At 37.1% G+C, this 13,319-nt stretch overlaps 1 non-coding gene across 1 annotated transcript; it reads right to left on the bottom strand.

The window, feature by feature from the left end:
* Positions 1–7,992: 7,992 nt before the first annotated feature.
* Positions 7,993–8,098, bottom strand: LOC122118415. Its single transcript, XR_006149349.1, has one exon. It is a non-coding gene; the product is annotated as a U6 spliceosomal RNA (small nuclear RNA).
* Between the last annotated feature and the right edge of the window lie 5,221 nt (positions 8,099–13,319).

The raw sequence follows: 13,319 nt of genomic DNA, 5'->3' as shown, positions 1-13,319 counted from the left end.
GTCTCCACAGCAAAAAGATGAGATAGAAGATAATCTCAGGGTCAAAGACAGAATAGATCTAATAGGAAAGAGGAAATAATCATTTAGAACAAATCCAAGAAATAAGAAATGATCTTGCCAGAACTTCAAGACTCAGTTAGAAGATCAAATTTCAGGGAGATAGGTATCAGGAAGGAGAAGAGCAAGAAACTAAATGGATGGGAAGCATATTACAGAATTCTAGCAGAGAACATGCCAAACATCCAAAGAGAAATCCTCATTCAGAGAAGAGAAGCCTTTAGAAACCAATCAGAATTTTAGAACTGAACAATCCACCATGATATCATAATCCATTAGAGGATTATTAAAGATCAAGGAAAGGATTCTTAAAGATGCCATAGAGAAAAGATTGATTATTTATAAAGGATATACAGTCAGAATAAGAAACAGGTTTCTTAGTTGATTTGGTGAAAAGGAAAGCCTGGCATTATATATGACAAACATTAAAGATAAACAACTACCAACCATGAATATAGTCCCAAGCCAACTCTCCTTTACATTTAAAGGATATATAAACATATTTCATGACAAAGAAAACTTGAAACAACGTATGTCCACCAAATTATCAGAATAGAATATAATCAAATATATACTAAATAGAGAAGATCAAGGAGAAGAGGAACTATTTATATAAAATGCTCCCTACCAGAGAACAAGGTAAATATGTTAAGAGAAGATGAGGCACAGCTCCTAATAACAGGTGTATAACATATCAGGACTTATTTCAGATATTTCTGTCTTAAAGCTCAATATCAATAGACTTAAATTTCCAAATAGAAGACATAGATTAGATAGTAGTATCAAAAACCAAGATGTATCCATCTAGTATCTATGAGAGACACATTATCAAACACATTCTGTGAAACTAGAATTAGACTCCTCCCCAAATCACATAGGGATTCACCAAAGAAAGAGAACTATGAACCAAACTCTTTGATAAGCATTAATGCAGAACTTCTTAATAAAATTCTCACTAACCAGTTTCACCAAATAACAAAAAAAATCATATGGTATGATCAAATAGGATTCATCTTGGATACGATTTGATTCAATATTCTTGTCAATAAACATAATACAAACCATCAGCAGAAGCAGGGACAAAAAACAAATGATCGTCAATAGGGTGTGGAAATAGCTTTTAACAAGCTCCAATACCCCTTTATGATTAAAAGGTCTGAGAACCTAGGAATGCATGGAACATTCCTCAATATTAAACTGAGTATGTATATGATAGAGATAATCAACATTTAGCTAAGTGTGGAAGCATGAAGTCATTAACATGAAGAATTAAAAGGATGTTCACTCTCTACTACTCTTCAATATGGTAGTGGACTTTCTTGCAAGAGCAATAGACAAAAGAAAAAAATAAAGCAGATCCAAATAGGGAAGAAGTAAAACTATCCCTTTTTACAGATGAAATGACCCTGTATTTAAAGGACCCTATGGATTCCTCCCTCAAGTTAATAAATGTGATGCTAACCTTCATCAATGTAGCAGGATATAAAAACCACAAGAATCAGTAGTTTTTCTGTTACCAACAATGGGAAAATCCACGCTTACCAACAATGGGAAAATCCACGCTGAAATCCAAAAAACGACCTCATATACTAGCCTCAAAATCAAATCAAATCTAAACAAAACAAAACAACAAGAACTAAACTAGGAATTAATTAACTAAAATCGTGAAGGACCTATATGTGAAAACTTTAAAAATATAAAAAGGGAAATTGAATGAGATTCAAGGAAATAGAAAGTCTTTCAATGTTCCTAGTTGGAAGAATTAACATTTTGAAAACCGCAATACTTCCCCTAAACAATTGGCAAGGCAATACTCATCAAAATCCCAACAATATTCTTCAATGTAGAAGAGAAAGCAATGCAACTATAATATGGAATTACAAAATTACCTATGAAACAGAAAGCTTAGAAATGAATTCATGGGCCTATAGTCATCTTACACACACAAACACTCACACACACACACACACACACACACACACACACACACACACACACACAATGGAATTATATTCACCCATCAGAAAGATGACTTTTCACCAGTGGTAAGGAAAATGAAAGGTTTGGGAAAATTATATTAAGAGAAAAGAGAAAGGAATGCAGACTCAGAGCAATATAGTTTTCATGGATTCATTCATTTATTGTAGCTAGAAGATGCATACAAATCTGTAAGTAAACAAGACAGATTCTACCTCGTCCATTATAATGGCCATTACTAAGAAAACTAACAATAGCAAACGCTGGCATGGATGTAGCCAATTGGGAACTCGATTACACTGTTGATGGGAAATTAAACATGTTCAACCACTGTGGAATGCAGTACGGAGTTTTCTGAAAAGAGTAAATGTAGATCTCCCTTAAGACCCAGTAATTCCCCTCATGGGCAGTAATCCAATAAATAATAAACAAGCTCACATGAAAGCTACCAGTATATACATGATCAGGGCTCAGGCCCATAGTTCAAGGACTGGAAAAAAATTACCACTGCTGGTATTTGTTTCCGCAAATATGAACCGTTTTATATAAGATACCAAATCAATATATATGCAGTAGCTAGATTAGGACTCAAATGTAGTGGGTGATAAAATGGCTCCTTTGTTGAATGTTAGGAAGAGATGTATGTAGTCCATGAAAAGGATATTTTTTCTTGTTGCTGTTCGAGGGGCTTGAAGTCTGGACTTGGGCACTGTCCCTGAACTCTTCAACTCCAGGTGGGTGCTCTACCACTTGAGCGACAGTGCCACTTCTGGTTTTCTGATGGTTAAATGGAAATAATAGTCTTTCTTGCCCAGGCTGGCTTTGAACCGTAGTCCTCAGATCTCAGCTTCCTGAGTACCTAGGATTACAGCTGTGATTCACTGGCATGATTTTTAGAAAAGAAAATCCACCTCTTCACCTGTGTCTAAACCTCAGATATTACTATTAGAACACATCACCTTCACCTCATTTCATCAAACATTTGTAAATTTTCTCTTTTCCTTCATGTGGTAACACTGCAATCAATATTAACTCAGCTGGGGGACTGGATCAATTGTACGGTATTTGCTAGCACCTAATTGAAGAACTTTTACATCAAAAGAAATGAAACCCTCATTTTGAATAATTGTTTTCTCTTTTTATTACAAATCTGTGCTTGATTACTTCCTAATGTGATATTGGACTTCCTAATAGAGTGATGAAATTTTCTTTCTTTTCAACCTTCTCCCACATGTGGTCAAATATTTAAGAGTTCAAAGATTTGCACTGATAATTGATTAAGCTGACTTCTAAGAAAATGTGCCTTTCTGAAATTTGGTCTTCTTTCTTGTTCTTACATGCACAAGCATTCTATGATTTATTTGTTCTACAAGGAATTCTACTTTCCAATCTTTGTGTGACCAATTTTAGTCTCCCTGATCAGTCTTTCTGTCCTTTCTCTGGAGTCTCATTTGAGTCTGCCTTATAAAAAATATATTAGTTATCAGCTAAATGATTCTCAGCTTCTGTTTTTTGCCTGACTTCATGTAGGCTATGATAGCAACCCTGCCTGACTGTGCTTACTGGAGTGTATGTGTGTGTGTGTTTTGTTTTAGATGTCTAGGATTACTATTCAAGGTAGTAGTTTCTCTGGGCCCCTGTGATCCCCTGGCCTAGAGTCAATGGGTTTTTCTCCTAAAGATACAAAGAACAATTGACTAAATTCCTGTTAATTGTCTCAAAATGAGGCAATCAGGCATCCTTGCAAAGCCATCAATAATGCTTTATAACCACTTACAGAAGTCATCTATCAAGATGGCTTTTCAAGGTTGACTGTGAAAAATGTTCATTTCCAAGTAGCCACCACAAAGCAGAGCACATTCCTGGGATCAGACATTTGGAAGGAAGGTTACCTTTCCTTCCTTCTCTTATGATAGATCAAACCGTAATAATCTTCAGTTGTGGTCAGCCTGGAGCACATATTCCCAAGAATATTCTGTAGTGTAAAAGAGGACCAACTCTCAATGGTGTAAATATTTGTCTACTACAGACTGATTTATCTTGCTTTTATCTATTGTTATTTTCATTAATTTAAACACATGGACAATTTATATTGGGATTAGACAAAGGATTAATGGAATAAACATTCAGTTTACTTTCATAGATCCAATATAATACACTTAACCCATAATGGACAAATAAATCCAACTCTAGAAACAATGTCAGGAATACAAAATAAGCCTTAATACATATAATCTGGCACACATACACCATCATCTACACAAAAATTCAGTCTCTCTGTAAATATTTATTTGGTATGAAATAATAAAAATTTAATTAATGAATATGACTTTTAAGTATTATCTGAAATAGTCCTCGTGTATATAATTGTAAATAATTTTATAGATGTCACCTAGACAAGAATTTAACATGCATGTAGAAATCAAATTTCCACAATTTAAGCTATATGAGAGGGGTCATACCCTCGTGTAATTTTACCACAGTGCTGAACCCTTCCAACTAATACCAAGAGTCATGTGCAATAATTTATTATTTGATGTTAAGATGAGTGCTAAGTGTAGAATACACTTTGAATTATTATATTAAATTACATTAATGAAGCAATAATGATATGTTATTTGTTTAAACTCTAATGCTTCTCAATTTTACAATTCATAAATATATTATTAAAATTATTTTCACTTTCTTCTTTTCTATAGCTGCTGAAATTAAAATTATATATTAAACATTCAATATTAAGAAATCAATAACTAACTTTTATCAAAATGATGTACTATTAAACTCTGATTTGAATTATACTTCTAACAAATTGTGATCTAAACAACTCAATAGAATTAAGGGTGATCATTTTTAAACTTATTAGCTTGTTTTTTTTTATTTTATTTTTTGGGTCCGATCGTGGGGCCTGAACTCTGGGCCTGGGCGCTCTGCCTCAGAATTTCAGCTCAAGGCTAGCGCTGTAAAACTTGAGACACAGCACCACTTCCGGCTTGTTTCTTTTTGCTTATGTGGTGTTGAGGAATCAAACCCAGGGCCGCAGGTATGCACGGCAAGCACTCTACCACTGAGTCACCTTCCCAGCACCAGCAGCTTGTTTTTTGTTTCCTAATTGTGTCATTTGTTATTCTTGGTCTAAGTCATCTCTTCATCTTAATTGTTTAGTTTTCTATTTTATCTCTATTGGTTTGCTGATTATGCATTTTGTTTAAACTTTTTAATGACTGACATGAGGCTGAAAAGCTGTATGCTAGTTTATTACTTGCTATGTTAATGTAAAATTACTCCTTTCCACAGCTCTTCTACTCTACGATACTACAGTATTTCCCCCAGTCGCATCTCCTGTATCGCTGCTCTCATATATTTTATTTTATTTTTTATTTAAAGTTCCAGTATCATTTTTAAAAAGTACTAAATCTTTTAAATATCATCACTTACTGTATTTTAAGAATTCAAGAATGAAAAAAATCACATATAATCACTCCAAAATGCTTTAAAACTAGGAAATGATAAAACAGGCCACTGTGAAGTAAATTTTCTTCTACTTTCAAAATTATTCTGAAAGCCTTGTGCTGGTTTGTCACACCTGTAATCCTTACTACTCGGGATACCTACTCAGGAGCCTGAGATCTGTGGATAACATTTGGAAGCCAATCAGGGCAAAATTAATTCATGAGATTATTTTTCAAAAATTTTAATGAACTAACAAAGGGCCAGGAATGGAGATGTAGCTCATATAGTAGCTCACCAATCTAGAGAGAAAGACATAGCGAGACCTTGAAGCCCTGATTTCAAACTCTGAGCATGCCAACATGCAGGAATGCACACACACTCACTTTTTCAAAATATCTTCATATCAGTGTTTTGCATTAATTTATTTGTTAACGATATTATTTGGGTAAAATAGGCAAAATAAACTCTTCCATCTCAAAACATTTTTATACATTTTTTGTTGTAAAAATACTGTACAGAATGGTTATAGTTACATGAGCAAAGTAATAAGTACATTTCATATCAAGCATTGTTACCTCCTCCTTTGTTTTTCCCCCACCATTCCTTCCCTTCCACCTCCACAAGTACACTCCTCACACCTCCAAGCCCCACCCAATGTCCCCAGCCTAAATTGTAACATTCGTTCTTCAAAATATTGTCTTGTGCATCTATTGTTATACAATGGGTCAAACTGTATTCCTATTTAAGCATGTTGTTTTGTCCTTTTCTTTCCCCAAATTAGAGAAGTGTATATACAAGATGCATGTGCACCAACATCAAGTAAAGTGAAAACAGGGGTTATATTGTTGGGGAGGAACACATAAAAAAAAAAAGAAATCACGTTGTACATTATAAATATGTGAGAAACAACAGCAAGAAAGAAAAAACCACTTGTGTCTCTATCTTGGGGGTCATTTAGCTTAACATCTACTTATGTAGTCATATACACATAGCTTTTCAACTTTTCTGCTTATCCCAGACATATACTAGTCATTGCAAATAAGGGATACCATGGGACCTATGTTTCTTTGGACTTGGCTTACATGAGTTAATATAATTTTTTTCCAAGTCTTTCCATTTCCTAAAAATTGGGCGATGTCATTCTTTCTGATGGAGGCATAGAATTAATATATATACATATATATGTATATATATAGTATATGTGTGTGTGTACACACATATACACACAGAACATTTTCCTTTTTTGTTTTTTAGAGCAACTTAGTTTTCCACCTTCATCATTTTTTCAAATGTTTTTATTGTGATTAAATGATTACATAATTTCCCATATTTCACAATATTGTGGGATAGTGATGCTTAGTTAAAGTCACAAATACATTCTAACTTTGATGGAGCAAATTGTCTATCATGGTCTACAATACTTATGAGTTCTATGAGCTTTGCAATAGAGTTATTTTCTCCTTATGTATAGTTTTTTGTTTTGAAATATGTATATTTCTTTTGTTTTGTATAGTGTCTGCTGTTCCCTCTTTCCCACTTGTTCCCTCCTTCCCTTCAGTGACATTGAGTTGCTTAGTTCATTTTGGTCAATGTCCAGTGCAGCTGATGGATCCCACTGTTGTATGTTTTTCCCTGATTCCTTCTAGTTCTGTGTCGTCTTCCTGGTTTCCCTTCAGTGTGCAAATATGATCAGCAGAATGAGGATATTTAGTAGTGATTTGACCAGATGAGTGGAAGTCCTTGGTTTCTTAAGTGTTGTTAATTTTGTTGTATCACCTTACATTTTGGATTTAACATCCACTTACCATGGAGACCATGTGCTGTTTGTCTCTTTGCTTTTGTCTTACCTCGCTCAACATGACTTCCTGTAGCTTGATTGATTTCCCTGCTAATGCCATTATTTTGTCTTTCTAATGGCTGGAACATATTCCGTTGTGTATAGTTACCAGAGTTTTTGGATCCATTCATCTTTGGTGGAACATATGGGTTGTTTTCATATCCTGTATATTGTGAACAGTGCTGCAATAAACATGGAGGTATGTATCCTTGAATATTGGTACCTGTTGTTCAGAATAGATGCCTAGAAGTGGTATGAGTGAGCCATAAGGAAGGTCAATAATTAGGTTTCTGAGGACTCACCAGATTGCTTTCCAAAGTGGTTGTGTAAGTGTACATTCACACACACACACACACACACACACACACACACACAGAACGTTTTCTTGATCCATTCTTCTACTGAGGGGCATCGGGGTTGGTTCCGTATCTTAGCTATGGCAAATAATGCTACAATAAACGTTGTTGTGGTGGTAGTTTTAGTATGGACTTATTTGTGATCATTTGGGTGAATGCCCAAAAGTGGGATTGCTGTGTAATAGGGGAGCTCTATGTGCAGTCTTTTGAGGAAGCTCCAAACCGCTTTCCAAAATGGATGAACAAGTTTACACTCCCACCAAGAGTGCAGTAGGCTTCCCGTCTGGCCACATCCCATCCAGCATCTGTTGGTGTAAAAATATGGAACGATTCATTAATTTGCGTGTCATCCTTGTGCAGGGACCATGCTAATCTTCTCTGTATGTTCCAATTTTAGTGTATGTGCAGCCAAATTGAGCACAGAACATTTTTTATATATAAAGTGTAATTGATTGTCTTAAACTAGACAATTCAACAAAAAGTAAGTTCAAAAAATTGTGAAATTGGAGTTCCGGGAAGATGGCGGAGGAGAAGCTGGAATCTGAACAAGCTCTTGCATAGAAAACAGTTTCAGAGTTCCAGTGAACAGTCCCAAGCCAGAGAATCACACCAAGTGTGCCATCACAGGACAGAGAGTTAGTCAAGAGAGGGGAAGCCAAGCAGACACATCTGAGCATCTGCCAGCAGCTGCTGCTGCGGCGGCAGGGTCGCAGCGGCGACCGCAGCCCCGGCCATACCTGAGCGCTCACACAGAGAGTCCGGGACGAAGGAGCCAGACGCAGCGGGCGAGCGGATTCTACTCAACACCAGCAAGAACCGACAAGGAGCGGACAACTTCATCCTGCACTTTGCAGACCAGAGACGACCCAGGATCCAAGACTCGGCATGAGTAGAAGCCCCACTTCCTCACTCCTTCCCAGGGAGCAGAGGAGGGAAGGCCACCCCTCCCCCCACCCAGCACCGGTGATCTCCATCTTGGATACCGACAAAGCTCGGAGGAGCGGCTAGCTCCAGCTCAGGCCTTGGAATAAAACGAGTCATTTAGCAGGTCACAAGAACTTAACAGCGAAGTGACCTCACATACTCAGTTCCATCCAGGGAAAAGTCACCCAGCTCAGGCGCCAGCCATTGGAGTGGGTCTCCGCACCGGGTAACCAGAGCCAGAGGCTGCCCCTCCCTCTAGCAGCCACCACAATCAATTGAAAAACAGAAACCCTGAGAATGGCTCCAGGCTGGGTGCTGTGAGTTTTTTTCACAAAATAGCCCCAGGGAAAAGCTACTGTTTGTTGAAAGGCCTCAACTCTACCCAGAACCTAGCCTCATCACTGCATCCCCCTCTTTTGTGATTCTCAAAGCAGATCACCCTCCCAGTAAACTAACCTGGGAGGGGCAATCTCAAAATCTTGGGTAAAGCAGAGCATTTTTCTGCCTGTTCCAACAAACTGACTTAAGAAACCAATCAAGCCACAGGACCTCAAGCTGACCAGAGACTCCAACCACACTCTGGTTACAGACAAAAGGGAGATACAGGACTCTTCCCACCCCTCCCCCCCCCAAAAAAAATCAAAGACCTTTTTTTTTTTTCTTCTTCTTTTCTTTTTTCTTTTTTTTTTTGTTTTTTTTTTTCGTTTTTTGTTACCTTATATATATAAAAAAATTTTTTTCGCTTTTCTAAAACTTTTATTAATCTTTAATTTTTGCCTCTTCTGAAAAAATAATTGTTTTCCATTAACTTTTTTTTTTCTTTTCTCCTCTTATAATTTTTATTTTAGGAATACGTGAATGTGTGTTTTCCTTTCTTTTCTTGTCTTTTTTCTCTTTTTCTTTCATTCTTAATTATCTTTTTGTTTTTTGTCTAGCTCTACTGAACTTCTGATCTTTTCTTCTCACTTTCCTATCCTTTCCATCTTTTCCTCTTTGTTCTTCTTTATGTGACTTAACTCTTGTCCTGCACATCCTCAGATAAACCCGTAGTTAACCAGTAGACCCTACCCCCCATTGTGTACACACTTAATCCACAAACTTATTACTCAATTCAAAACCTCTGAGACTTAAATTCATTAATAGCAGTACTACCTCTTTATACCTATATAATATTTAAACATTTTTTTTAAGTTTTTCACATCTCCTCTATGTCCCTCCCTTTCTCTCAACATATTCATATTCCTCTATAAATAGATGGTCTTTTAATCTCTAAAATAACATTAATTTTTACATTTCTATTTTTTTTTCTGGTCTCTTTTCATTCCCCTTTCCCTTTCTTCTTTTTCTCTCTCTCTCTACTTGCATCCTACCCAACCTATTTCCTGCACTGTGATTAGGACATAGTTAACTCTCCCTGTGCCTCACCACACCAATCTATTCCTATTTTATACCCACATCTCTCCCTAACCCTAATAATTTCTGGTTTTCCAAATTCTTCTCCGCGGTTCGAAGTCCTTTAACATATAGTTGTTTGATGTCGAATAGATGTATCTGTTGAACTAGATTGTATCTGTAGACTCTTGACTGTACAAATGCAAACTTTGGTTGATGGTTGCCTTAAGATAGTGTTCTAGCACAAAACTGGTACTATCTTCATCTCAAATGGGCAGAGTAAGCCGGAAAAACACAAGATAAATGGCAAATTCGGGTATCTCAATTCCCAATCTTGATAATCAGGGGTTAGAACAGATAATGAATAATCCAGAGGAGAGTTCCCAAACAGCTCTACAAACACTGCTGGCAAACATGATAAATGAAAAGTTTGACAACGTACAAAGGACTCTGTATGAGCGTGACAGGGAGAGAGAGGAGGCATCCCAGAAGTTTATACAGGAATATCATAAGCGTGAGGAAGCTACTCAAAAACTGATACAGGATTTGCGTGAACAACTTGAGAATACTCAAAGAGAAAGGGAGGAATGGCGTGAGCAGGCTGAGAACACTCAAAGAGATCTACAGGAATCCCACGAACGGGAGGAAGCTAATCAAAGAGTAATACAGGAATTGAGAGACCAGGTAGAGAACACACAAAGATCACTAAAGGCATTCATGGAATCCATTAACAAAGAGCTAAAGGAAGTCAGGGAGACCACAAAGGGAATGCTGAATGGAACCCAACAGAAGGAATGGGAGCCCAAAGAAACCATAACCAATCAACTAAGTGATTTGAGGACAAACACTGAACACCAAATTAAGGAAGTAAAGAAATTCATACAAGACCTAAAACAGAGCTTCAACAAAGAACTTGAAGCCATCAAAGCTGACCAACTAGAAGGAAAAGAGATAAAAAACAAAGTAGAGAGTCTTGACAGCAGGTTACACCATGCAGAAGATCGAATCTCAGGGATTGAAGACAGCCTAGATATTATAGAGAAAGAACATACAACCATCCAAGACAAGTCCAAGAAATATGATAGATCTATCCAACACCTGGAAGACATCATCAGAAGGCCTAATCTAAGGATAATGGGTGTAGAGGAGCACCTAGAAACAGAAGTTAATGGTCTAGGAAATTTGTTTAACAGGATCCTAGCAGAGAACTTCCCAAACATGCAAAAAGATAGGCCTGTCCAGATACAAGAAGCCTTTAGAACCCCAAATAGACCAGACCAGAATAGGACATCCCACCGCCACATTATAATCCACACAGGATCAACTCAGAACAAGGAAAAGATCCTTAAAGCTGTCAGAGAGAAAAGGGTAATCACTTATAAAGGGAAACCAATTAGAATCACCTCAGATTTCTCAGCAGAGACAATCAAAGCAAGAAGAGCCTGGAATGATGTATGCCATGCCCTAAAAACAAACAACTATCAACCAAGAATACTGTACCCAGCTAAACTCTCCTTCATAACTGAAGGCCAAATAAAAACCTTCCATAGCAAAGAAAAATTGAAACAATACATCTCCACCAAACCAGCCCTACAAAAGATTCTTAAAGATGTCCTACACATAGAAAACCAACAAGACCGCAATAAAGGCCAAGAAACTGCACCCAAACTGAGAATCCAAGAACCATAGGAAGAACCCAGTTTTCGCAGCCCCCAAGAAGGTAGATAACATGGCAGGAACTCCCAAATACCTCTCAGTCCTATCTCTTAATGTTAACGGACTGAACTCTCCAATTAAGCGACATAGACTGTCTAGGTGGATTAAAAAACAAGACCCTTCTATCTGCTGCCTGCAGGAGTCACATCTTGCCCGTAAAAACAAACACATTTTCAATGTTAAAGGCTGGAACAAAATCTACCAAGCAAACGGACCGCATAAACAGGCGGGAGTTGCAATCCTAATATCAGATAAAATAGACTTCAAATTAAAATTCGTGAAAAGAGATAAAGAAGGTCACTACATACTAATTAAAGGATCTCTCCTTCAGGAGGATATTACAATTCTAAATATCTATTCGCCAAACAATGGAGCACCCAAATTTATCAAAGAAACACTACTTTCCCTCAAATCCCATATAGATCCAAAGACATTAATTGTTGGGGATTTTAACACACCACTCTCCCCACTAGATAGATCAACTCGGCAAAAACTCAACAGAGAAACCACAGATCTAAACAGCTGCATAGATCAACTAGACTTAACTGACATTTACCGAACATTTCACCCAGCAGCATCAGAATACACGTTTTTCTCAGCAGCACATGGAACGTTTTCTAAAATAGAGCACATTTTAGGCCACAAAGCAAACTTGTCTAAATTCAGAAACATTGAAGTTATACCTTGCATTCTCTCTGACCACAAGGGAATAAAATTAGAACTCAACACCAAAAGCCACCAATGAAAGTCCGGTATCACATGGAGGCTGAACAACACACTGCTGAATCATGAGTGGGTCATGGAAGAGATTAGAAAGGAAATTCAAATGTTCATGCTATTCAACAAAAATGAACACACAAATTACCAGCTGCTCTGGGACGCAGCAAAGGCAGTACTCAGAGGCAAGTTTATAGCTCTGAGCTCCTATACCAACAAATTGGAGAGATCTGAAACTAGCAATTTAATGACGCATCGAAACCTCCTTGAAAAAGAGCAGCAAGATAAACCCCAATCCAGTAGACGGAAAGAAATAATCAAAATTAAATCACTATTAAATGAATTAGAATCCAAAAAAACTATAGAAAGAATCCACAAAACAAAGAGTTGGTTCTTCGAAAAACTTAACAAAATTGACAGACCCTTAGCAAATCTTATCAGAAAAAGAAGAGAACACACCCAAATTAATAAACTCAGAGATGAGAATGGAAACATCACCACGGAAACAACCAAGATTCAGAACATTATAAGGGAATACTTCTCAAAACTGTATGCTAATAAGTTTGAGAACTTGACAGAAATGGACCTCTTCCTAGCAAATATTGACATGCCAAAACTAAACCAAGATGAGTTAAACTATCTTAACAGGCCCATATCAAGCATTGAAATAGAAACAGCAATAAGAGACCTCCCAGCTAAGAAAAGTCCAGGACCCGATGGTTTCACAGCGGAATTTTACAAGGCCTTCAAAGCAGAGCTCACACCAATTCTCCTCCAACACTTCAATGAAATTGAAAGAGAAAGCTCACTACCGAACACATTCTATGAAGCCATCATCACCCTCATCCCAAAACCAGGCAGGGACTCATCAAAGAAAGAGAACTATAGACCCA

The sequence above is a fragment of the Dipodomys spectabilis genome, unplaced genomic scaffold, assembly GCF_019054845.1.
Source record: "Dipodomys spectabilis isolate Male_0828 unplaced genomic scaffold, ASM1905484v1 ptg000150l, whole genome shotgun sequence".
NCBI classification, from domain to species: Eukaryota; Metazoa; Chordata; class Mammalia; order Rodentia; family Heteromyidae; genus Dipodomys; species Dipodomys spectabilis.
This window is presented reverse-complemented; position numbering and strand designations above follow the sequence as displayed.